The following is a 27,116-nucleotide window of genomic DNA, read 5'->3' as shown; positions in this document are numbered from 1 at the left end:
CAACTGCTTTGGTGCAAATGAAAGTGACAACAGGTGCACTAAAGAGGCAACGGCAAGACAACCCCCAAAAAGGGAATGGTTTTCCAAGTGGTGGCCACATACATTTGCTCTCTCCTTATTCTTCCCGACTGATTCTCCTCTAGTTTTGCATTTTGCTATTGTCCTTTTCCCTATTGGTACCAAGAGGAAGTATCTGCAGCTGATTCTGGTTGTACAGGTAGTCCAGCTCCTCCAGGATGGCACATCCATATGAGACATTACAAGACTGCTGCATCTCCCAGCAAAGTCTCAACAGCAAAGAGGAGATAGACAGGCCATTACATGAGAAGAGCTGGACAGGGCCATAGAATGGCATCAACCCAGCCCTGGGACCGTTTTCTGCTCCTTTGTGAGAGGAGGAATAGGAGGAGAACTGCCAGAGCCAGGGAACAACTACGATTGGCAGCATTGCCATTATTCTCTTCACAGATGAGAGCAGGTTCACACTGAGCACTTGTGACAGACGTGAAAGAATCTGTAGACGCTGTGGTGAATGTTATGCTGAATGCAACATCATCCATCATGACTGGTTTGGTGGTGGGTTACTGATGGTTTGGGAGGCATATCATTGGATGGTCACACAGACTTACACATGGTAGGAAATGGTACCCTGACTGCTGTTAGGTACGAGGATTAAATCCTCAGAGCTATTGTCAGACCTTACCCTGGTGCAGTGGGCCCTGGGTATCTCAGGGTGAAGAACAATGCCCAGCCTTATGTGGCCAGAGTGTGTAGGCAGTTCCTGGAAGACAAACACATTGATGCCATTGAATGGCCAGCACATTCCCCAGACCTGAATCTGAGACATTATGTATTATTGTATTTGACACCGCCAAGTAGCGCTGCAGACTGTCTAGGAGCTCAATGATGCCCTGATCCAGGTCTGGTAAAAGATCCCCCAGGACACCATCTACTGCCAAGATGTTGTTAGGAGTGCATACAGGCACGTGGAGGCCATACACACTACTGATTCACATTATGAGTTGCTGTGATGAAATTCACGCAAGTTGGATCAGCCTGTGATTTACATTTTTGACTTTGAAAGTCTTGCATATTCCTTTTATTAAATTAAAGAACAATTGATACAGAGTATGATTTGAGACTTTTCAAATATACATAAATGTATAAATGCCTTGATAAATTCTAAAGGTTGTTCAGTTTGCCTTTTCCTTTATTGGGTCATCTTTTAATATGTATGATGATGGAGCATGTATGCTTCAGAGACCACTTGAATAGTACATAGCTTTGAAAAGAGTAAACTGTATCATAACTTTCCATTGCAGTTATGTCTAAAATAGCTAGTTTCTTTATATTTTAGCAGTAGGTATAGAACTCGTTTATTATTCTTATATATATATTTCTGTTTGCTTTTATTGCACACAAAACTCTCTATAAGATAAATAAAAATTAGGGTGGCACTCAGAGACCTTCAACTCTAATTTCTCTTGGTCCTTTCTCTTCTTCCTACACCTTCTACAATTATCCCATGCCATACAATTACTAGCTATTAAATTTGATAATCAGGTTTCAAGAAGGCATGCAGGTACTTTATACCTGTGTGAAGGGCATAATCAAAGCAATCAGCAGCAGTAAATCTAATCTGAAAAGGATTTTGCTCAGTTGCTGGTTTAAACATTAAAAGCGCTGCCCTTTGTCAGTGATTAATTTGGTTGTGGCTGCTAACTCAGCTTGAGGACATTGCATCTTTATTTTAGTACCTAATGGATCTAATATTAATGTAATATGATGATATCTAAATATAAATAACTTTGCCTGGGACCATCATAAAATTCTGTCATAAGTGGTACAGGCCAAGTGTGTTGTAATTTTTAAGGAACTCTGAAAAAGCATAAGTGGGGTGTGGCAAAGCAGCAAACAAAACAATCAACATTACTGTATGATGCAAAAATGGACAAAGCAGCAAGTAATCAATTATGGAAAAAAAGTTTAGAGGGTAAATCTTTTCTTTTCCTCGCCTGTGCAGGGGGCAAACTTGGAGATTTTTTTTACCACTTACATTTTTAAGGTTCAGTTTAAGTATTGCCTCCTGAGATTTTGAAATGCAGTTACAGAAAATTCTTAGAAGATTAGAACAAACAGCTTGCCAATCCTGTTCACCTAGATCAGATTCGGTCTTAGGGGTGTGTGGGGTCTGGGGCTGACTAACTGCACACAGGACTGGTTACATCAAACGCTGTTACCGGTATGTGTGGACTTCATAAACTTGCACGCGAATTTCATAAAAATAATGTTGAAATACACCGGATTTTCTCATTACAGTATTCAGCTAAATCTTTGAAAGATAACATGCTGACGTTATCAAAATATAACTGCAGAATATAATTTGACAAATCTGCTCGAATGGGACACGTGGACTTCAAAGCCAGGGCCTCCTTAGGCACGGGGTTTGAGGTGGTCGCCCCACTTGCCACCCCCAAACACCACTCTTGACCTAGATTCTCCAAAAAAACAAGTTGAATTTGAAAGTCCCTAAAGTCCTACACTCTACCACACTGCTTGGTAATTTATTTCAGGTGTGTGTGTGAACAGCAACTTTTTAACATTTGTGCAAAGTCTCTGTGTCCCTGTGTTCTTGATGAAAACCATTTCACAAGGATAATAAACTATACTCTTTTTTTGGCAGTTGGAAAGCCAGCACACTGGAAAGCTCGAACAGAAGAATATACAAATGGCCCCTCCCACACAGCACACAAACAACCTAAAATATTAGGTTAACTGAAATAGGATTTTTATGTTGGTTCCCTCCACCATAACTTACTTTGGCACAAACAAATTTGAGATCTGAAACCAAATATTTCAAGCTACAACACTAAATGACTAATCTTAAATTGCTTGAAAGAGAAAATTTACGTTGAATGAACAACATCAATATTATGCTTTTTTCAGTGTACAGTGTACTACATTGCTGATGAGTAACCAGAAATCCAGAGAAGTTATTTCACTTCTGCATTTTTGTCCCATCAACATTTCACATCTTACCTAGATTTATGCACAGGACTAACTGGTCTATGTCAGTGCAGCCTTTACATTACTGCTGATTCTTTTACAAGTAATCTTGTATCTGAATAATCTGGCACTGAGAGATTACAGTAGTGACCCTCCAAACAGAGTTTTATAACGTCATTCGTCTGAGATATTTCTTAGCCAAGAGATTATTTCCGCCTCAAAAAAGTATCTTCTTCTGCTCTCTTTGTTTGAGAAAGACAGTGTGAGCTAAGTGTTTTCTTTTGTATTTAACATTAATTAAAGAAACACTAATGTCCCCGTAAAACAGTCACACTTAATTATCAATTGGCAAATGCAGAGGAAGAAATACAAAGCAATACAGAAGTAGCAATTAAAGTACAATTTGGCACCCAAAAGGCAATCATTTCATTTGTTTGCAGTTGTGTCTGGCAGAATGAATTGCACATTAGCATTTGTTTTAAATTGAATGGTGGTGGCCCTCAATTGAAAAACACAATATAAAAAGTAAGGTGTCCTCCAAAAGCAAAGTGTGTGTATTGAAAGTAAAACAAGTGCTCAAAAGCAGAGCTGTTTTTTAATGAGCAAGGATTCTGTTTAGAGGCTGTGAGATAATACTTTTCTAGAGGCAATGGTGCTAAAATATGATGGGAGTTGCTCAGATTAGATATAGTCTTTTGTAATTACAGAGTGGGCACTTGATAAAGAATGAATGCATTCTTTCTGGGGTTAAATTTTGAAAGAGCGCTCTTTAACACTAACAACATTTATTTATTGATGGATTCAAATATGACATGGAACCCTGTTGTCTGAGACAAGGAAGTTAAATTGAAAAGAAGTTTTCCAAAGATGTTACTCTCTGACATAACCCATCATTCTGCTTCTCTACTAAAGGTAAGTCAGGAGGGTGCTTTATTATTTCCTGACAAGCAATACTTTTCTGTAAGTGGTTTATTGGCAGACTTAAAATTTAAATTGTATATTTCTCTTAAATGATTTTACTTAGTTTCTGTTCATCAAGTATGTGTGCTTTTGTGCTGAATCTTTTTCTTTTAAAGTTGTAAGGCATTAAACGGCTAAAAAGTTGGCAGGTAGTTGGTTGGGTGACTAGAGAATTTGAAGATAAAATGTGGAATGATTTATAGATCATCATTTTTAGAATTACTGTTTAATAACTAATAAGAAAGATTGACAGAAGTTTGTGGTCTGTGATTCAAATAATGATTTTGTGGGATATGTCCTCTGCACTTTTTACAAGCTAGGAAATGAGAACATCTGAAAAGATACTGAGCAAACTACCCCTGTAGTATTCTTCTGGATTCTGTGGCTCATAAGCTTCAGTTTATGTGTGACTGTGCATTAACTTAGCAGGTATTTTTTGCACCTTGCCCAAACTGGCGCAATTTCATGAAAATCAATATATGTTGCTTTGTCCTGAACAGTGCTTTTTTGTATTTTTTACAATGTTTCTCTGTATTTTGCTCATTACTTATAGTAAGAACACTATTAACAGTTGTGTATGAAGCTCCCATATCCAAGTCTGCCTTCAGGGAGGGAAGTTGAGGCTCCTCATGTTAGCTGTGCCATCATAATAAATTATAAATGAAAAACAAAGATGATAATATTGAATATGTTTAACTTTCCAATGGTTCTCACATAGTATTTTCATTGCCATTTTCTCAAATTCATCCCCTATTGTGGGTAGTATGAGGTACATCTCTAAGAATTTTTCCATAATTCTCATTTCAGGAACTTATCGCACACCAAAAGTATGAGACATGTCAGTTGTTTCATTAAGTATAATGGAAAACATTGGGACATCCTGAATTTCTTTTCGGATGACTCAATTAAATACAGTGTGAGTGAATGTATAATGTCGCTTTAACAGCAGGGAGACCTGTGGCTGTTTATTTTCAACTTTTTGTTATTCGACTGTTTCAAGATACTAACAGAGGATGTTTCTTTTAAGGTTTTGCCACTTTACCATGCATAGCATGGGGCACTCACTGTAACTGTGTTCCTTGTTCCTTTTATCTGCCTCTCCAGTTCTTTTGTACCCATTAACTTACATTTAGATTGGTTCTTATTGTAACACTGTCTGTAGAATGAAAACTCTTGATTTTTGGGGAATGTGGAAATAGGTCAACACAGTCCTACTTTTTGCCAAATGTAATTTTTTTTTCAAAATCTGTTTGCAATTGTGTATTTTTAAGCCTTTATGTGAGTTTCATGCTTGCCATTTCTTTCCATTTCATTTATTTCTTTCCATTCTGTCTGTAATTCAGTTTCTTCATCTGTACATCCATTCATATCCATTTGCTCTTTCTGTCTCTTCATTGTCTCTATAAGCTACATTAATGACATTCACCTCTGTCTCTTATGTTTCATTATCCTCATCTCTTCTTTCTTTTTTAATGTATTTCATTTGCTTCTATCACTTCTATTTCCATAACCATTTCCTGTTCTGTGTTCTATTTACTTGTTCTTTCTTCCCATATTTATACTGCTTCTCAGTTTGTACATTTCTGTCTGTAACAATTATTAAATGAAATAAAAAAAATGCCAGCCTTAATGATTAATATGTAATTTACCTTATTGAATTATTTTAAATTTCTAATAAAATGAGTTACTAAATATGTTTTCCCTCTTGCCTCCTAAGTAGGGCTATCAAATTAGGCACATATCAATTCACATTAAAAATTCTCCCAGCTATTCTGCTGTCTGGTCCTAAGGAGTAGAGATTGTAAGTTTACAAATAAAGTAACCAAATGTACTAAGTGATGCATTGTAATGATCTTTTTTTAATTATACGTATGGTAGATACTTTTATTCACACAAACTTTTTTATAAAAATTAGCTTTAGTGTTTATCAGGAAACTGCTATAGTAGCAAACAGTACTGATCAAACAGATCACAAGAGGCATAGTGTAGGCTATAGTTAGTTTAAAAAAAAAATGCTGCTGGTGAAAGGTAGATAGTATGTTGGCCCGATTTATTAATTATTTAGCTCCAGACCCAAGTTTATTGCTGCAAATGTGAAGTCAGTGGTCATGGAATAACATACAGGATTAAACTAAATGGGGTTCTTTTTACTGATGCAGTAAAAATTTAATTACAGGTTACATTAATACTTATTTTCCATGATAGGCAAGTCTCAAGTCAGCAGCATCCTAAAGAGATGGGTTGGTTGACCCTGAAAATGCTCTTTAAAATGGCAATTGTGAAGGTCTTATAAAATTAAGGACAATCAGAAATATGACAGTTATTTTCCATTATGATTAATGTATAAGGTTTTGTTTGGTACAATGGATGATTAGCATTTTAGAATATAACAAGTGCAAATCATGAATATTGGATTCAAAAGGGAACAGTAACAGTATCAGGAGGAGAACAAGACTTTCAAGGATGACGGCAAAGAATTTTAAAATCATCTAAAAGCAGACCAGTGGTGCACAAAAATCTATATTTTATTAATGGTGATAAACGGTAGCAATTCAAAAGTACCAAAAGGCTGATTGTGGATGTTATGTGCAAAAATGAATCTCTGAAATATGGTGTAGTGTATTTAGAGTAACACAATGCTAGAGTTAGCGAGAAGTAAAGTAAAAAAAACAGTTCTTTTAAAATTGAATGTTAGCTTTTGCCATCAATTAAGTCTTTTTCAAATACATTTGAATTATTTTTGATTAGTAACATTCAATCTAATAGTCCTCCTGAGTTCTTGTGTTACCTGTCTTAATCCATGAAGACAAAGATGCTATGCCACTAAGAGCCTGCTGTTTTAATCATTCTTTTAATTTTGTTCTTCTTTCTTTGGAAGAAATCCTGTAAGCATTCACTATGTAAAGTGTAAAATGAAAAGTGAATAGTAAGGGCAAGATCCAACCTGCGAACGCTGTAATCAAGTCCCAGCCTCACTGTGTCACATGTTTTGGTCCTGCACCAAATTAACATCATTTTGGACCAAAATTTTTAATTACATTTCAGACAGCCTTGGTGTCACAATCCCTCCTAACCCATTAACAGCGGTGTTTGGGGTTCTTCCAGATGGGTGTAAAGTGGAGAAGGACAAACAAACTGTGACTGCATTCACTACACTATTGGCATGCAGACTTATTTTGCTAAACTGGAAGAATCCCAACTCTCCTCTTTTAAGTCAGTGGGAAAACGATATTTTATACCATCTGAAATTGAAAAAAATCAAATACTCTTTGTCAAAACATGGCAGGATCTAATCAATAATATTTTAGAATAAGCTTTTAAAGTACCAAGGAAGCAATTATTTCTGCATTTCTCTTTCTTCTCCATTCATCTCTATTGCTTATCAAACTCATCAATTTAGGTATGCTTACAAGCCTTATGCATTACCCCATTGGCCATGCTCTCTCTCTCAGGGGTGTGGGTCGACTTGTTCTCAATCCTACTTTTTGTAAAAATTGATTGATTTGTATGGAATGATTACAATAAAATTAATTAAAAAAAAAATCATATTCAGTTTCATCCTCCTTGCCCAAGAGTAAATATTACTTTATAACATGTTTAATTTCTTAATGATGCTGACACATTGCTTTAGTACAAATGAGTTAAAAATGTTTTGCTGCCGATTTTCATTTGTACTCCACATATAATGCTTCTCATTCAGTTGGCTATCATTGAAGGATGTCACTTGCCCTGATACTGCTTTGTCATCATTGCAATGCCCTGGTGAAATGTTTCACCGTGTTTGTAACTAACTACACCACAATTAACAGGAAAGAAGTCTAAGTGTGAATTACAGAAAATGCATCTTTTGTGATATGTTCTAGGTTTGTATGCTTGAAGCATATTGTCTGCCAGTTGGATGTAGTTTGGTGCTCTGCAGTTGCCAAGAAAATTCTAAACAACATCCTTGCATGCCTTCCTTGCGATTTCCTCAGCAGATCTTCAAACAGCTTGTCAATGATGATGTATCAAACAAAAATGCCTTCCTTAACCTTAGCATCTGTTATTCGTGGATACATCTGTCTCAAATATCGAAATCCTTCACCTTCCTTGTTCATCACTTTCATGAAATTTTTCATCAGTCCAATCTTTATATGAAGAGGAGACAAACATATTTTTGTTGAATAAACAAGTGGTTTATGTGCCACAGTTTTTCTACCCTGGGACCAAATGCTCTTTTGCAGAGCTGTACCCCACTATACATGTTGTAGTTGTTGTACATTAAACGTATACTTGTACTCATTATATGAGATAAAACTGCCAAAATGATTATGTGATTGAATTTTAAGGTAATTGTTGTGATCAGCAGGCCAAAATTCATAAGGTACATACAGATGTGTTCAGGAAGCAAGATTTTTGTTATCCAGTGTTAAATAAGAACTGAGAACCATATATATACATTAGATCTTGATTTCAACTGATGGATCAAGTTCCTTCTGTTTTCCTGATGTTTAGCAAAACAAAAATGTGGGCACATCATATATTCCACAGGTTTTCTCAGGTCAAATTTGTAGTGTTAAACAAATGATTTTTATTAGTTGATATGCCATGTATTTGAACTAATAGTCTAACATTTGTGTTCACTTGTCTCTAAGTTAAGTTCACTAACCCATAAGTGAGTACACAGAGTATTCACTTGAACTACCTGTAGTACCTGGCTTCGCCCAGGAAATATGGGTCTCCGCTATAGTGTCGTTGGTTAGTCAGGTGTATAACAAGTATGATTTAACTAACTAAGTGCTTTCCTTTACACAATATTTGTAAGCTTTTCTTTCTTTCTTTCTTTTTTTAACCAAGGGCTAATATCATTGGCAAGCAGTCATTTGTTGTAGTGGTCTAGGCTATGGAACTAGGATGTCAAACCCAGTGGTTGTGGGTTAAAATCCTGCCACTGACAATGTGTGAACATCAGTAAGTCACTTTACCTGCCTGTGGTTCAATTTGTTAAACAAAAGAAATGTAGCCAATTGTATTTAAAATTTTGGATAAAGAGTAATCAGATCAGTCGATTAATAATTAATAATACTATTATTAGGTAACTGGAGCTGCTTAAACTTTTACAGTTGTTCATTAGTAAAACATTCCTAACTTTTTCCTGCTTTTCCTAATGTCTTGGCTTTTGTTGATAGTCATTTCAAAACACAATTTTATAAGAAAGTCTATTTTCTTCAATTGAAACGAGTGATCAGCCATGTTCCTTCTAAGTTGTGCTATGGTCCCTTTTTAACTACTGTGCAGCTTTTATTGCGCCACTCTTTCCCCCTCACATACAGCAGTTTGGAAAAACCTCACAGCTATTATTGGAAGTTTCATCCTTTGGTATTGCATTCATGGCTCCCAAATATCCACATGTTAACCCCTACCATGTTTTCTTTATGTGTTGGTGTTTCACAGTGCTTGATACTTTATGGGGGTCCACCACTCATCTACCTGATCCCTTCCACTCATAGTTCATATAAGAGTGCTTTGTGGCACTCAAAACTTTATGCCAGGTGGTCAACGGAGCAAAGTAGATGACCAAGATGAGAGCTGGTATGCATCTAAGTCAACAGCAAAAAACAGCGCTTGCTAACCATTGAGCTTTGAATCTTCTTTGACTTTTGCCAGACTTTCTTTTTCCATTTCAAAATGTCATTATGTCTTTTTTTCCTATGCAGGACATGGCCTCATCTTCAGTTGTCCGTCCACCCTATTGGTTGGTGGTGCTGTTCCCATGGCCTGTGTGTCTCTTCTGTTGCTTCCTTTTATTTGCAAAAAGATCACAATCAGTGCAGTGCAGAGCATTTAATTTTGTTTTTTTCTATAATATCACTCTAATCTGTCGGGAGTATTAAGTTTTGGTGGGGATTAACCCCAAATATAGATATATTGAAATGTCCTTTCTTAGTGAATACGTAGTGCCAAGATATACTATCCTGCCAAATTTCGTCTTTATAACTAAACAGGAAGTAGTGTTTTTATTGATTAATGAGCGAGTAAATGAGCTTTGTTCTGCTCTCTCTCTCTCTCTCTCTATATATATATATATATATGTATGCTTCTTTTGAATTTAAAATTACTTGCTTGTTTTGAAAACACCTGGGATCTCCACAGACTCAGCTGCCCATTAAAAAGACAGGTATATGCACTCTTAGACCATACAGTTAATTTTATATAATGTTATAAAATAGATAACACTGTACTAAAGACAAGTCTTCTTTCATTTTTCACTTATTTGATTATTTTTGATTTGATTTTCTCTTATTTGATTATTTTCTAATCAAATATATGGATTTTTTAAAACTATTTCATTATTGGCTTATCCTAATGTTATAGCTTTCTGGTAGAGATGACAAAGTAATAACTTTAAAATAAAGTTATCATACTGTTGTGTTTATATCCAAGTGCATGACTCCTTCTGTAGACTTGAAGATAACAGCTTGGATTGCAATTGCATTGCTGCTTTTCCACTTCAGGGCTTGCCTTGGGTCAGACCCACTTTGACTCGGTACCAGATGGATAGTCACTGGCAATAAGAGGAACTTAGTAAGCGCCAAAAAGGATTAGTATAGCCTTACGGAGGGAATATGCCAAAGCTGGGACATGATACACCAGCTGCAAAACAATAAATATAGAAGTCACTTAGTATGAAAGCTAATTACAATAATACTGTATATTTATGAAAAGCAATATAGTCAAAACTGCAGCATTTTATAATTTTGAATTTGGCAGTAGATGTCATGAAAGAGAAGGTAAATTTTTGAAATGAGGCAAGTTTGGCTCACATTAATTTACATTTCAATACAGAATTCAACTTAATAATACCCAAGTCCTTCAGTAAGTCACTTTTTCAGTTTTGTTCTTAAAATTATTAAAAGAAGAATATGTATTTCCCAAATTATGTGTTGACATGGCTATTTTTGAACATCTGCATAGACTGTAAATTAGTTTGAATTTTACCAGACAAGTGGGTTTAAAAGTATAATAACACACAGTGAAGGCTGGGACTAATTATTTAAACCAAAACAAATTCTGCAGCATAACAAAAGAATTCTTGTGCAATAAATTGTCACCTTGGTAATGTAGTGCTTTTGTTTCCTTTCTATTTAATTTTGTATTGTAAAAAGATATTGCAATCTACCCATTCTTCAGCAGTCTTCTTTGTTCCATTTTAGACATGAATTTCCTTGTCTGACAAGAACCATTGCTTTAATTGTTTGGAACAAAAACTGTCTTCACCAGGAGTAGTCCATAAATTAATTAGAAACCTCTGTATTTTTTGGCCTTGCAGTATGGAGCAAAAGGTTCTATTTCATATACTGTCAAATCAATGTTACCTCAATATATCTTTCTGAGTTTTTTAATTGCATTTATGTTCATTAAATTTTGCTCTTCTGCTACATTTCAGTTTTGACAGAAAACAATAAAATATTTTATCATGTGCTTGGGCAATGTTTGACCTGTGGAGATTTTACACTGTTTGACCTGTTTCTTGCTAGTTATGTCATATTCCCCACTCTGGTAAATAATAATTTATCATGCTTCAGGATGAAATCTTTTTTGTGATCAAAGTTTTATTGGAGTTCAATGAGAAAAAAATAACAGTCAAAAGAAAAGATAAATTAACAGATACAAGCATTTAAAGGAAGCAGCAAAAATCACCCATTCATCCTACTCTGTAAAATGGGGAGACTCAAAGTTAAAGATGCAAGTGTAGAGACCAAGGACAGAGACACGACAGGCAGAGTGAACCACAAAGCTAAGACAGGAAACAAAAGGGGAAGAATTAAGTTTGGGAAAGCAGCATGGACCGCCAATCAGCGAGCCTCCCATTAAACCCATAGTGGAGTGAGCCTATCTAAATTGGAGCCACATGATCCTTTGGTCTGTGCCTGTAAAAAAACAGGTAAAATTAGATTAAACAAATAAGATTTTCAGAAATTTACAGAGAGAGCATCATGACATTTGTTTTGCATGAATCAAACCCAGAAAAAAAATAACCTCTGCTAGATAAAAGTAAGGATATGACTAGAAATGCCAAACAAATGGGCTTGATTTACTGAATGGTCACCTCTCCATTGTCAAGTTTCTTATGTTGTTATGTTCTAGAGACACAGGTCAATTGGCCAGACTTGTGCTACAGGTGTTAAAGGACAAAAAATACTGTCTGTGGACTACTACAGACTGGACAAAATAAGTCTGCTCTTCACAGTAGAAAGTGAGACTTGCTTTTATCTTGAAACTACTGTGCTGTGAGGTGCCTATCACGTAAGCTCATGACCCTCAGAAATTTGTCTTCTGATTGATGTTCCTTAACATTTTTCCATATCTGGAGAGCAGGTAAGACTAAAGGTCATAAAGAAAGGGAGCATGACTTTAATTTCAGGGAAGTGAAGACAAGAGCAAAAAGGGATCTGGGGAGAACCACGATAGATTCAGTGTGAACAAAAGGTTACAGAAAGGATTTTACCAGCTCCATACAGATTGAAAGGTAAATGTCCAATGCTGTAACTCTAAGTGCAACTCTAAGTGTCTGTAACCTCCAACCCTATCACAAATTAGAATAAAGTGCCTGATGGAAGGTCTCTTATTTTTCCAAGCATATTTTATAAATTTAAAAAATACCTGGCTACCTCTGGCAGTTTGTAATAAGGTAAAGAGTATCAGAGTCCCATTATAGAAAAAAGCCTTAAAACTTACTGAATACATCCATTGTGAAGTAGCAAAGGTTTTGATTTAAGAAAATGAGTCTTTTGCGTTGTTGGGTAATGTTTGTGACAACAAAAGAAAATTGGAAATACAGTGATACCTTGACTTATGAGTGTCCCAACTAACAAGTTTTTTGAGATACAAGCAGTCTCTTGGCCGATTTTTTTCTTTGAGTTGAGAGGTAAAATTTGGGTTATGAGCCAGCTTCAGATACCCCACCCCACCGCTAGTTTGTGCAGCTCGCCACAGTGAACGCCGCAACATCCCGTGTCTCACTCGTTCACTTTAAGCATTTAGCTCGCAGTGGAAGTTTCAGTGTTGTGTTTGTATTTGTGCTTGCAGTTATTTTGCGAAACTTCGTTTTTCCAGCTATGGGTCCAAAGAAAGTGAGTGTGAAGGACAGTGCAGAGAAGAAGAAGCGGATGATGTGCATTGAATAAAAGAAAGAAATTATAGAAAAACATGAGCAAGGTGTGCGTTTAGTCAATTTGGTGAAGAAGTACAAGCGTAGCACTTCTACAATCTGCACCATACTGAAGCAGTCGATAAAGGCTATAATGCCAGCCAAGGGCATTAAAATCATTTCTAAACAGCGGACACCTATCCATGAAAATATGGAGAAGCTGCTGATTGTGTGGTTGACGGTGAAGCAGCTTGCAGGAGATACCGTGACGGAGGCTATAATCTGTGAGAAGGTATGAGTGATTTACGCTGATTTGCAGCAGCAGACCCCAGGCACTTCGACAGACGAGGCATCGGGTGAGCCGTTTAAAGCCAGTCAGGGCTGGTTCAAGAATTTTAAAAAGAGAACCGGCATTCACTCCATTGTCAGGCATGGTGAGGCAGCGAGCGCGGATGTGAAGGCAGCTGAGGATTACCTCAAAACTGTTGCAGGAATTATAGCGGCCGAAGGATACATCCCCCAGCAAGTCTTCAACTGTGATGAGACAGGACTCTTCTGGAAGAAGATGCCAAGGAGGACTTATATAACAGCAGAGGAGAAGAGGATGCCAGGTCACAAACCCATGAAGGATAGGCTAACCCTCACACTGTGCGCCAATTGGAGCGGCGACTGCAAGATTAAGCCGCTGCTCGTTTATCATTCGGAAAACCCCAGAGCTTTTAACTCACAAAAGATTATGAAAGAAAAACTGCAGGTTATGTGGAGGGCAAACCCGAGGGCATGGGTCACCAGGCAGTTCTTTGTGGAGTGGGTGAATTTGGTCTTTGGCCCTGACATTAAAAAATATCTCCAGGAAAATAACCTACCTCTGCAAGCCCTTCTTGTCCTGGACAATGTGCTTGCTCACCCACCTAACCTTGAAGATGACATCCTCGAAGAGTTCAGGTTTGTAAAGGTTCTCTACCTTCCACCCAACACCATCCCTATCCTGCAGCCCATTAGGTGATTTCTAATTTTAAAAAGATCTTCACCAAGCACCTGTTCCGCTGCTGCTTTGAGGTGATGGAGAGCACAAACCTCACCCTTTGAGAGTTCTGGAAGGACCACTATAACATTGTTATATATCGATTTGGCATGGCAGGGCGTTACAAAGAGGACCTTGACCTCTGCGTGGAAGAAGCTTTGGCCTGAGGTGTCTGAAACGGAATTTGAAAGACTTGAATCCGAAGCGGGAGTGGTGGAGGAGCTTGTATCCCTCGGCAAGACCATGGGCCTGGGCATGGATGAAGGTGACATCAATGAGCTCATCGAAGAGCACTCTGAGGAACTGACAACGGAGGAGCTAAAGGAGCTACAGACGCTGCAGCACATGGAGGTTTTGCAGGAAATAAGTGACGCGGAGGAAGTTCTCTACAAGTGAGAAAAAGGTGTCACAAAACTCACACAGAGTCATAGAAAGGTGTGGGGCAGCCACCCGTGTAATTGCTTTCCTGGCTGCAATAGTCATTTTTTAAATGAATACTGCACTGATGTGCACACAACCAAGTCCAAAACAGAACTGAGGGACTAGGGAAAAGGTGCAGGTTTTTAAAGGGGAAGACAGGAAGTGAGATCATAGGAATCGGGCACATGGTCTTCAGCCACATCACAGGGACCAGAGCCGGCAAGGTCTTCTTCCATAGGATTGGTCCCAGAAGTGACGTCAAGAGAACCAGGTGGGATCTCCTGTGAATGGCCTACAGGAAAGGGCATGCCTTGGAACTGCCCTTACTCAAGCCCTTTACCTGCCTTCCATGTGCATGTGTGTGACAAAGGAAATGTTGGGAATGTGAGAGAAACTTTCAGACTTTATTCAAAAGAAACACCCAGTGTAAAACAATTTCTCGCAAATATGAATCACTGTATGTTTCATTCACCTACAGTCGTATACACAATGAAGTAAGCAGTCTTTAAAAACCGAGTTTTCGGTTACAATGCACGACTGCGTACACAATAGCAAACTGTTTTACACGCTACATACAGCAATTCGCATCCTCGACAAACATGCGTCTTCTTAGATGCTCCTGCACTTTGTACACACCCCCATCCCACCTCGCTACTACCGTGGTCGGGTGTCTTGGTTGATTATATATAGAAAGGCAGCCAAAACCGCACAGAGCAATGAAAAGTCTCCGTGAGTCACAGGTGCATCTGGACTGTGCAAAGACGACAACGACTCGAGTGATGAGCTGGAGGTGGGCATATAATAATAATAATAATACATTTTATTTATACAAGGCGCCTTTCAGAGAACTCAAGGACACCAAACAAACAAAAAATAAATAAATAAATACAAAACACAATTATAAACAACTTAAAACATCAGAAAATCTAAAAATTAAAACCAAACAAAACCACTATAATTAGGAGGAAGAAGAAAAAGCCATTTTAAACAAATGTGTTTTAAGTTTACATTTGAAAGATGAATATGATTTGATATTTCGGAGATCCGCAGGTAATGAGTTCCAGTGCTTGGGAGCAGACCGGGTGATGTTATTAATGTGACATTGGAAAGATAGAGTACTGTCAAGGATGACATATGAGCAGGCAGTGCATACTGAACGAGAAATCAGCAGACTAGCATGACGGAGGGAGCGGAGTGGATGTCCTTCTCCTCTCCTCCCGTTCCACCCTCCGCGCCTGAGTGCGCACGGACGTTTGTGTGTTGGTTCATTCCATGCATTGTTACAATGTTGCTTTTCTTGCTGATTTATTACATTAAAAAAGTTAATTTTCTCCCTGTGCTTAAAAATCATTAAAAAACCAGCCTGATTATGCGGCGTATGGTACGCCGCGGGTTGGCTAGTACATTTTATTACAGATTCTTTACAGATCACAGTAAACAATAATTGATAAAATATCTAAAAATGAAATGCATAAAAATGCAAGTATTTGTGCCTTCTGTGATAAAAACATGAAAGATGTGAATGGGACTGCAGAATGATGTATTGTAAAATAAACAAAGTTAATAAAGACATGTTGAAAGAATGACATATGTGATCTGAGACCTTTTCCTGTGTTATCAGGTCTTCATTACTGTTGGAAATTAATAGATTTATTCTGTTAAATTTGATATAATGATATATATATAAAAATATTATAATGTCCTTGGTCTGGACCAGAGAGGGACACGTTCCTCTGGAGTCTGAGGACTGTCAAAAGTGGTGAGAATAACTGAAGAAGCCATCTATAAAAGCAGCTCCAAAGAACATGGAAAAAGGGGGTACAGATAGAACACTTTAAAAGAAGCACTTTAGCAGAGGGTAGATGCACCTAAAGTTTACCACCTGAGCGTGGAGCTGCTGGTGAGACTATGGTTAGGACCATGGACTTAAGTTGACTCACAGGGCCATAGTAACATGTGGCAGATGGATTGCCTCTGAACCTGTGGCGAGCAGAGTGAGGCAGGACTGGTGGGCATATATGTGCGTACACATAGATGGAGCAACTGGGAGCACATGAAGCTTCAGCTTTGCACCGTCTCTCGCACTCCTGTGCATTACAATATGTAAAGTAGTTTTATCAAGACAAAACTGAGTTTTCTGACATGAAGTTGCGTGATTTACAAGTATACCCTGCATATTAATAGAGAGAATGCAGTCCAGACTTCAATTGATCTTATTTTTGCATAAACGTGTTCACTGACTACAGGATCAAAGCACTGCAACAAACTCACAGGTAAATGCAATTACAAACTGTACAAATTACTAATTACATAATGAATACACATAAAGATACAGATTTGTTTTCACAGACAGGAAAACTGACTATCTTGAAACTGATTGACATAAATGGAACCAAACAATATCTGTCTAGAAATTAATTTCCAGATGGTGGCAGAGGATTAAAAAAACATTTAAGCCAGTAGCTTCCATATATAAAATTAACCTCTGGGGTTAGAAATATCTGGATGAGATATTGGGACAGCTTAGCTATTAGCTAAACAAATGGGCTTGATGTACTGAATGGTCTCCTCTCCATTGTCAAGTTTCTTATGCTCTTAATTGCTAGAGACACAGGTGGCCAGACTTGTGCTGCAGGTTTCACAGGGCTAGTGGCAGTAAGAAAGCCATTTCTTAAAGGACAAAAAATACTGGCTGTGGACTATGACAGACTGGACAAAATAAGTCTCCTCATCACAGTAGAAAGTGAGACTTGCTTTTTTCGACCACTGTTAAGCTTTTCTTGAAACAATCATGTTCTGTGAGGCACCTATCACGCAAGCTGATGACCCTCAGAAACTTGTCTTCTGATTGGGTTGTGGATGTGGGTCTGCTAAATCTCTTCCTATCAGAGTTTCTTCTAGTGGTCATAGTGTCGTTGGCTTTTGTGGGACACTGTACTCACTTACACTTTATTTTTTTTTTCACTGTCTCTAAATGAAAGGCCTACACCTCTAAGGGTAATAATGCTCAGTCTCATTTAATTTGTTAGTTGCTATTTTCTTGCCATTATCACTGGATTATTGTCCAAGCAGTACATCAGAGGATGTTGTAACTTAGTCTGTCCCAACTCTGCTTTAAGACAGACAGAAGGTTTTTAAGTAATCAACAGAACTTGGGACACCTGTGCAAATTGTTTATTTCAACTTGCAAGGCTTTATTTACTTTTATTGCTGCAGGACATATATATATATAATAGGTTGTAGCTTATTAGTTTTTTTTTTCCTGAAGAAGGCCCATTTGTAATATTCTGATATTTCCCTTTTTCATTTTTTTTATCCAAAAGTTTAAATTTAAACTTCTGCCAGTTTACTGCTTACCTTTACACCATTTTAGATCATTCATTTCAACAAATTAAATTAAACAAAACAACTAGAAAAATTGAGGTGTTGTAAAACTTTTGACTGGTAGTATGCATCACAGCCTTTTACTGTTTAATAATCACATGTGGCCATATTATGATTTTGATTTTAATGTGATTAATTGTGTGTGCTTAGTAAATGGTTCTTCAGAAGTACTTGGTGAGTGAAATTCAGTAAGAAAAACCCTAAGCCAACATGTTGCACTGAATGCTTTTGCATTGTTATGGAGGGCAAACTACATGGAATCTGGCACTGCTGTGTGATCCTTTAAATAAACATTAGAAATGCTATTGCATCAGAGGCTACCCTATAGAGTCCTGTTAAAATGGAACTAGGACTTTTATGAGGCATGCTTGACACCCGGAGTAACTAAATGAAATATTCTAATAATAAATCTTGGGGATATTTTACAGATTAGCCCCAGCCAGCACCAAACACACTTTTCTCCTGGAATGCAGAAGCTCAAGTGGTAGTGATAGTTCAACCCAAATATGGAGGTACAGAGAAATAACTGCAGGTGAAAAGGGCATGGAAAGGTTCCTTTCAGTATGGGCCATCACACCTGATTGACAAGGACAAACTTGTGATATTCAGTTCAATTCTGTACCTAGCTTTTGATATTCTGTATTATTCTTATTCATTTTAATTCCTTCAACTTTCATTATTATTATTCATAATTATGTACTAATTACATCCATATGGGCCTCTGTTTATGATCATGTCAAATTAGTAGCATTTTTTAAACTATTTTTATACAAAGCCTACTGTAAAATTTAATGTATTAAACCATTAGCCTGGAAGTAGTTTTATAACTCTGAATTGCAAATATGATTTTTTCAATTGCCAAAAGTTTGTTTCTCTGTGTCTGGAGTCTTAGATGTAGATAACTAAGGATGACAGTAGTGTTATAGCTGTGAAAGCTTTTGTTATTGTAGTGCCAATTTTCACTTGACAGTATTTGAGATTAAGGGGAGTCAGGAGAGCTTGTTAGCGATCCAGTACACTGTAGTGAGTTCCCACAAGGCATTGTTTATACAAGAATCTAGCCAAAATTGGGGACTGATGGTTAAATTTAACTTTTCATATTTCTTTTTTTTTTTATACAAGTTTGATTTGATTCATTACTGCTATTGAATTCACTCACAATGTCCTTTTCCAAAATGGTACAAGGTAAGAAAGGAAGACAGGGAAGTGTGCTTTAAATGGACCATTACTATTTCTCTATAATAAATTTTAGGATAACATCCACTTGATTTAGAATGTGTTTCAGGTTTTACAACCTCAGTAGAACAGGCATTTACCTGATTTATATATCATTCTCTGTCCATAATAGAATACCTCATGCCTAATAGTACAAGAATTCTTAAATATTTCACTTCTTTATATTAGAAAGTGTAAGCATTTTTAAAATAAAATGTTTTGATTGTATGGTGGCTCAGTGGTTGTCAGAATTGCTTCATAGCTCTAGTGACAATTGGCCATTTCTCTATGAAGTTTGTAGATTTTCTTCATGTCTATTTGGGTTTTTCTCTGGGTACTCTCCAGGTTAAAAATAGCTTGCCTTAAGGGTAGAAGTATAAAAAATAAATCAAGTGAATTGGAGTTGTATCTAAAGGAGCGTAATTTAGATATTATACATAGCAAGAACAGAAACATGGCTAAATAACAAAGATGGGGATGAGTATAACATAGAGGGATACACATTTTTTAGGAAGGATAAACAAAACAGAAAAGGACGTCAGGTTGCTGTTTATGTCAAACAGAACTTAAATGCAAGTCCTCTTCTGCCCAATGCAGATAGTAATTTCAATGCACATCTTTCTCTTCTTTTTCTTCCCCACCCATGCTAAACAGAATATTGGACGAAGAGGATTCCCCATCAAGTGCAATCTAGGGAGAGGTCTTCGACTTCATCCCATAAGATGTTGAGGGCTTTGATGTTGTTGATGTAAGTTCAATACCAAGTCAATTGCGGTTGTCATTTGCTGCGTCAGCCTCCAGGTGGAAACCAACGAAACACCTTCTTAAGATTACGATTTCTTCCATGCGGATCATGTGTACAGCTAGTTTAAGGCGGGGGTGTACGATAATCTTACTGAGGTTTAGCATATTGCTTCTTCATAGAAGCTCCTCATTGGAAATGTAGTTGAAGTATGAAATGTGCATTATTCGCCGTAGGCAGCGTTGATGAAATACGTTCACCTTCGATGTGATACTGGCCAAAGCTTTCCATGTTTCATCAGCATAACTTGCCATTAGAAGGATGATGGATGCATATAAGCAAAGATTAATATTAAGTGGAATGGCCGCAGCTGACCAAATACTGCACTTTATTTGTAAAATTGCTGCATCTCCATCTTGGCTGATATGTAAACTTTTTGACTACTTCTAGATCTTCACCATCGACATTGACCTTTGGCACACCAAATTGTGCACCTAAGTGTCATGACTTTAGACTTCTTGGCACTGATCTGCAAGCTGACTTTTGTTGACTCCCGCTGTGAGTTTGTTGTTGGTGTCTGCAGATGGTGGCCATCTTCTGCAAGCAAGGCCACATCGTCTGCAAAGTCAAGGTTGGTAAGTTGGCACTACTCACCTCAGTTTACCCACTGCTGGCCCTGTCAGGGGTTTCTTTATGGCAAAATAAAGGACCACCAAGAGATTAGAAAGGGTGACAAAATGCACCTTTGTCTGACATCGGTCATGACTGTCTTTCCTGAAAGCCTGCCAGTTTTTCTTGTAGACGTTGGTCAGCAGCTGTTTGTATTCGACGCAGGAGGATTACACAAAAGATCTTGCCTGGCATGGAGAGCAGGGTAATGCTCCGCCAACCGTGCATTCGGTTGCATTTTCCTTCTATGGCAACTTCATGATGATGCATTTCTGCCAGTCCTCAGGGACAGTGTTAGTTTGGGAGCATGCATTATACAGATTCACAAGCTTAATTTTGTCCAGACCAGCTGCTTTGTTCAATTGCTGGTTGACCCACAGAGCATCTTGGTCCTCCTTTTTGGCTGCTGCCTCCATATTACAACTTTGGGTTTGGTCACAAACCTGTTTTGCATTCCTCCTCTGGTCAATCAAGTTCCACAATCTACTCTGGATGCACTTTTCTTTCCATTTTCCTCTCTGCCGGCTGATCACTTCTGCTGCACATGTTGTCACTGTCTCCTTGAAGTACTGACATTGTGATACCACCTCCACTGAATCACCCATTTTGGCTGCCCAATACACTCTAGCATCTTGTAAGGCTGTTCTCCATCTCTGGCTAATACATATGTGTTCAATTTTGTTAAATGTGCATCCATTTAGTAAGCACCATGTTCTCTTGTGGATCAGCTTAATTTAGATGAAGGTGTTACTGACACAGAGATTATTGTGCTTAAGAGAAAGAGACTAACCATTCCCCATTGTCTGACAATTGATCATAGGATGCAAACGGGCCAATGCTTTTCACAAAACCTCCACATTTACAAAAGAATCAGGCATTCGTATCTCCATTGACAAATTTGAGGCCATGTCTTGGGATCTTTTCCACGGCAGCTTGCAATGTATCATAAAACTTGTTTTTAGCTACTTCTTTGATCAGTACAAAGACCTGTACAACAGACGTCCTGACATGGGCAGATGGAAAATGGGTCGTGATTATATGATCATTGAATGGCTTCCTAGCAGTCAGGGCACGTGCTGCTTCCATTGCAAAGATGAAACCCACACTATGGATGTGTTGATCAATGTTGCAGGAGTACAGAATTTTCTTTTCACAACTGTTCATCTCTCCTCTTACCTTCCATCAGATTTAACTAATGCTCATTACATATAGTTCGTTTCCAATCAAATTCGTTGAGTAGTTGCATCAAACGTCCTCTTTGATGGAGTATGTAGACATTTCAGATTCCTATCTGGATAATCTTTGCAGTGAAGATTATACCCATCATCAGGCATTGGACACTACAATGAGTTTCCTCCAAAAATGTTACATTCATCTAACCCGAATTCCTGGGTCCATTTGCACTCGATGTGTTTCCTCTCACTGTTTCTATAGCATTTTGGGTTTTTACTGGGACTGGTTTCTAGCCTGACACCAAAACCTCCTCCTTTTGCATCTGGGCTTACAGGGGGATATTATAGTCATGGGGGACTTTAACTACCCGAATATTAGCTGGGATAACCTTTCAAATAGCAGAGCACAAGTCATTACACAAGTCTCCATTAAACAGCTTTATAAGGCGTATAAAGACTAATAACTCCAATATGAATTGAAGGGTGTATGAGGTGAACTGCATCACAAATAGTAAAGGGGAATTGAAAAATACAGACAGTGAAATAGTGGATGCTTTAAACTCACATTTTTCTGAGGTCTTCACAAGTAAGGAAGTGGATAACCTCCCAGCGGTAAAAGGGGCAACTAAGGAGGTACTGAATGATTAGGAAATTGTAGGGGGAGAGGTACTGCTTAGATTAAATAGGCTGAAATCAAAAAGTCTCCAGGACCAGATGATATTTCCCCTGAAATTCTTAAGGAGGTTACCAACTACATATATGAAATGTTGACACATATTTTTAGGAAATCACTGTGCACTGGGGGAATTCTGAAGGACTGGAAAATGTAAATATTATCCCATAAAAAAAGTTTGATTGAACAGATCCAAGCAACTATAGGCCAGTAAGCTTAATATGCATCACAGGAATTATTAAGGATAAAATTGAGCAGCACCTGGAAAGAACAGGAAGGTCGTTTCACTAACATGCAGGAACTCTATGAGGAAGCAACAAAAATGTATGGTCCAAGTAAAGCATATGATATTATTTAAATGGACTTTCAGAAAGCATTTGATAAAGTGCCACATCAGAGGTTGGACATCAAACTAAAAGAAGTGGGAGTTCAGAGTGATGTTTGTAGATGTGAACAAAATTGGCTCAGAAACAGGAAACAGAGGATGTGAGGAACCTTATCAGAATTGGCTGATGTTAAGAGCGGTATTCTACAAGGGTCAGTACTAGGGCCACTGCTATTTTTAATACATATATAAATAATTTGGATAGGAACATAAGCAACAAGCTGGTTAAGTTTGCAGATGACACAAAGGTAGGTGGCTTGCCAGATAATCTGGAATCCATTGAATCATTACAGGGGGACTTGGACAGCATACAGGCTTGAGCAGATTTGTGGGAGATGAAACTGAATGTCAATAAATGTAAAGTATTATACATAGGAAGTAAAACTGTTAGGTTTGAATACACAATGGGAGGTCTGAAAATCAAAAGTTCATCTTAAGAGAAGGATTTAGGAGTCATAGTGGACTCTGTGCTATCAACTTACAGAAAGAGTTCAGAAGCCATTAAGAAGCCTAACTAACAGAATGTTAGGTTATTATGCATGATGTGTGGAGCACTGGTGAGGCCTCATTTGGAGTGCAGTGTTCAGTTTTGGTCTCCAGGCTCCAAAAAGGACATAGTAGTGCTAGAAAAAGTCCAGAGAAGAGTAATTAGGCTTATTCCAGGGTTACAAGGGATGCATTATGAAGAAAGATTAAAAGAGCAGACCCTTTTCAGTTTAAGCAAGAGAAGAGTATGAGGTGACATGATTGAAGTATTTAAAATTACGAAGGAAATTAGTACAGTGGATCAAGACTGTTACTTTAAACTTAGTTCATCAAGAACACAGGGACACAGATGGAAACTTGTTAAGGGGAAATTTCATACAAACATTTGGAAGTTTTTCTTCAAACAAAAAACCATAGATACTTCAAAATGAGCTACTAAGTAGGATGGTAGACAGTAAGACTTTACAGACTTTCAGAACTAGACTTGATGTTATTTTTTAGAATTAAGTGGATGGGACTGGGAGCTTTGTTGGTCTGAATGGCTTGTTCTCATCTAGATTGTTCTAATGTTTGAATGTTCTAATGTACTCTTTTGTCTTCCTCCATTTCAATAATATAAAGGTTAGGTTAACTTAGGTTCCTCAGTTGGTGTAGAAGTCAAAGCATGAACTGAATTAATATTATTTATGGATAAAGTCATGTTTTGTGTATTTTATTGAGTTAATATATTTACATTATTATGCAATCGTAGTTTGTGCTTTTGTTTGTTAAGGCATCCATAAAGCTTTAGTCAATGTGTAGGAATGTTGTGCCATCAATGCGTAATCCTAAAATGTGTTAACACATTCTATCCAACTAAAAATGTATACTTTTAATAATAATTAAATCATTAATATTTGCCTCTTTCTTCCTAGAATGAAGGGTTCTTTGAATTGTTTTCCAGGTATTTCTTTCCTCCAGTTTTTTATGCAGATATACCTGTACATAGTAGAAAAAAAATCTGTTATTCTACCTCAAGGCATTTAACATTAGTATTACTTTAGTAGTTTCCTGAGGCAGTGGGGAGGAAGTTTAAAATAGCACTTAGCTAATTTGGATATGTTGACTAAATCTTTAAAGTGTAATTTGCTTTCTAATTAAAAACACTTGAAGCATTTCAGTTAAATTATTAATTTAGCAGCAGGACATAGAAAAATATTCTCCCAAATGAAAAATAAAAATAAATTAACTTGTGCCTGTCAAAGAAGTGGTACTTTTATTATTATTTTTTAATTTTGTTTTTAATAAGTGGTTTTAAAATAAATGCATATGCTATTGTCAAAACCTGCAATTAGAAACAGCCATAGCTCAAATCTGGTGAGCTTTGACTATTATATACCTCTGCTATTGATACAGTACATTAGTTTGGCAGGAAAAAAAATATCATCCTTGACTGATTTTAAGATTTGGTTGATATGGATTTCTACTTTCAGTGTAAATGCATTAATGTATGCCAATTAAGATTTTTCTAGGAAAGACCAAAAGAAGTAACGGCACCACTGCACTGTCTGATTTTGATCAAAAATGACATATTATGCCTATTCAAATATCTCAGTTATCATTTTAATTACCAAAACGATAGTGACAAAAGGAAGGCGGCTTATGCAGTTAGTGTTCCTACATTTCAATTAATGTGTACTCAGCTAATAAACTCCTCATTATCCTTTATTATAGTATAATATAAATCATTAATGAAATATAGGCTTGCCAGGACACAATATGCCAGTGTTTGTATTATTTGCTGATGAAGGCACCAAAAGCCACAATTCTATTATATTGTATATTTGTAGAGTGAAAAGCACTCTCTCAATTACATAATTAATGGAGAAATTTATTCCTATCACTGTCTGTATCCATAAGTGAACATGTGTTAGGAAGTGGCATTGATTTGCCTGAGTTAGAAAGACCTGCAATTGTTAAAGAGAAAATTATCAAAGGGACCATATCCCAATCACCAGCCCAACGGCTACTCTCAGCCTTTGACAAGGGGAGGCTTGCCGGGTAGCTAGCTGTGAAAAGGTTAAGAGCTGCTTCAAATAAACAAACACATTTTGCCAACATGCACTAATCATCATAGTTATTTAGTAAGGGGCTCCAATGACAGCATTAAAATTTGTTTGATGAATGTGCGTCTCCTTTATGATACTTACCATTAACTATTGAATTCACAAAAAATGCTGCAAAAATGTTCACAACCTAATTTTGAGATTCATCTTTATTAAGTTCACAGGATGCCACCATAGTGATAATACACTTTTTTTATCTCAGTGTTATACAGTCTGATAAAAGGCGCTATATATGCGCCCAACCCGACACAGATTGGACACGGAGGCACACGTATAAAATAAATAAACTTTTATTTTTCTTCAGCTGGAGGGCACGTCTTCCCTGTGTCTCCCAGTCACAACACAGTCCCAAAATACCAACACACAAAAGTAACGCACTTTTCCTCTGCATCACCACTCCTTTCAGGCAACCTTGTCCTCCTTCACCCTACTCTGGCCGCTGAGTGGTGGTTGCTGGCCCCTTTTATAGTTCACCCGGAAGTGCTCCAGGTGCTTGACTGCTGAGTTCCGGCTGCACTTCCGGGTGTGGCGGATACACTGCCCATACAGGATCAGGAGTCCTGGCAGTGCCTGTGGGACCCAACAAGGCTGCACCCAACTCAAATTCCCATGGAGCCCGGTGGGAAACTGAGGCACCGGTCCAACCCAGGGGGTGGCCATCTAGCCTCCAGGTGGAGGTATTGCACAATTTTTTTAACAATTTTATTTCCTGCATTCACATGATAAAGATATGCAACTTCCAGTATTTTTTTTTTAATTTGGAACATTCCATCCATCCATCCATTATCCAACCCACTATATCCTAACTACAGGGTCACGGGGGTCTGCTGGAGCCAATCCCAGCCAACACAGGGTGCAAGGCAGGAAAAAAACCCCGGGCAGGGTACCAGCCCACCGCAGGGCACACACACACCAAGCACACACTAGGGACAATTTAGGATCGCCAATGCACCTAACCTGCATGTCTTTGGACTGTGGGTGGAAACCCATGCAGACACGGGGAGAACAGGTAAACTCCTCGCTGGGAGGACCCGGGAAGTGAACCTGGGTCTCCTAACTATGAGGCAGCAGCGCTACCCACTGTGTGACCGTGCCGCCCAATTTGGAACATTACGTTTTGATATTGTCAAGCTTCCCTATGTTGTTTATATCATTTGCAGTGTTTTTCTTTCTAGGCTACTTGAAGTTAAAAAGATCTTTTTTACTTTGACTCATACATTTTATAAATCATCCAATAATTTAGTTAAAAAAAATCATTTTGCCCCTAATGACCATTTAATAGATTTAAAGGCTTCTAAAGTACCTTTTGCAAAATATTTCAACAAGCAATTATAATTGCCCCAGCTAGAACGAAACTCAAATAAAGTGTTAATTGTGAACTTTGAATTTGCATAAAGAGGTGTGATTGTTTAAGAAAGAAGAATATTAGTATGCTATTCTAGCATGTTGCAGTTTTAAGGTATCTTAAAAAAAAGAAAAAAATAATAATTTGTTAGCTTTTTGTCATAGAATCCAAAGTCCAAGTTGGCTGAAGGCAGTAATAAGATTTGGTTGATATGGATTATTTATGATCATTTATGTTAAGTAGAATGCCCAGTTGAGGCTGGACAGTCTCTTGGCCTTGGAACCCCTGCTATTTTTTTTTTCTCCGGCCCATCTAAAGTTTTTTTGTTCATTTATCCAGGTTGTACTATCAGTGAGGAATGTAGAGATTCTAGCTGATACTATGTAGTCCTCTTGAGGGA

The sequence above is a fragment of the Polypterus senegalus genome, chromosome 9, assembly GCF_016835505.1.
Source record: "Polypterus senegalus isolate Bchr_013 chromosome 9, ASM1683550v1, whole genome shotgun sequence".
NCBI classification, from domain to species: domain Eukaryota; kingdom Metazoa; phylum Chordata; class Cladistia; order Polypteriformes; family Polypteridae; genus Polypterus; species Polypterus senegalus.
The sequence above is the reverse complement of the archived record's forward strand: the minus strand, read 5'-3'. Positions refer to the sequence as shown.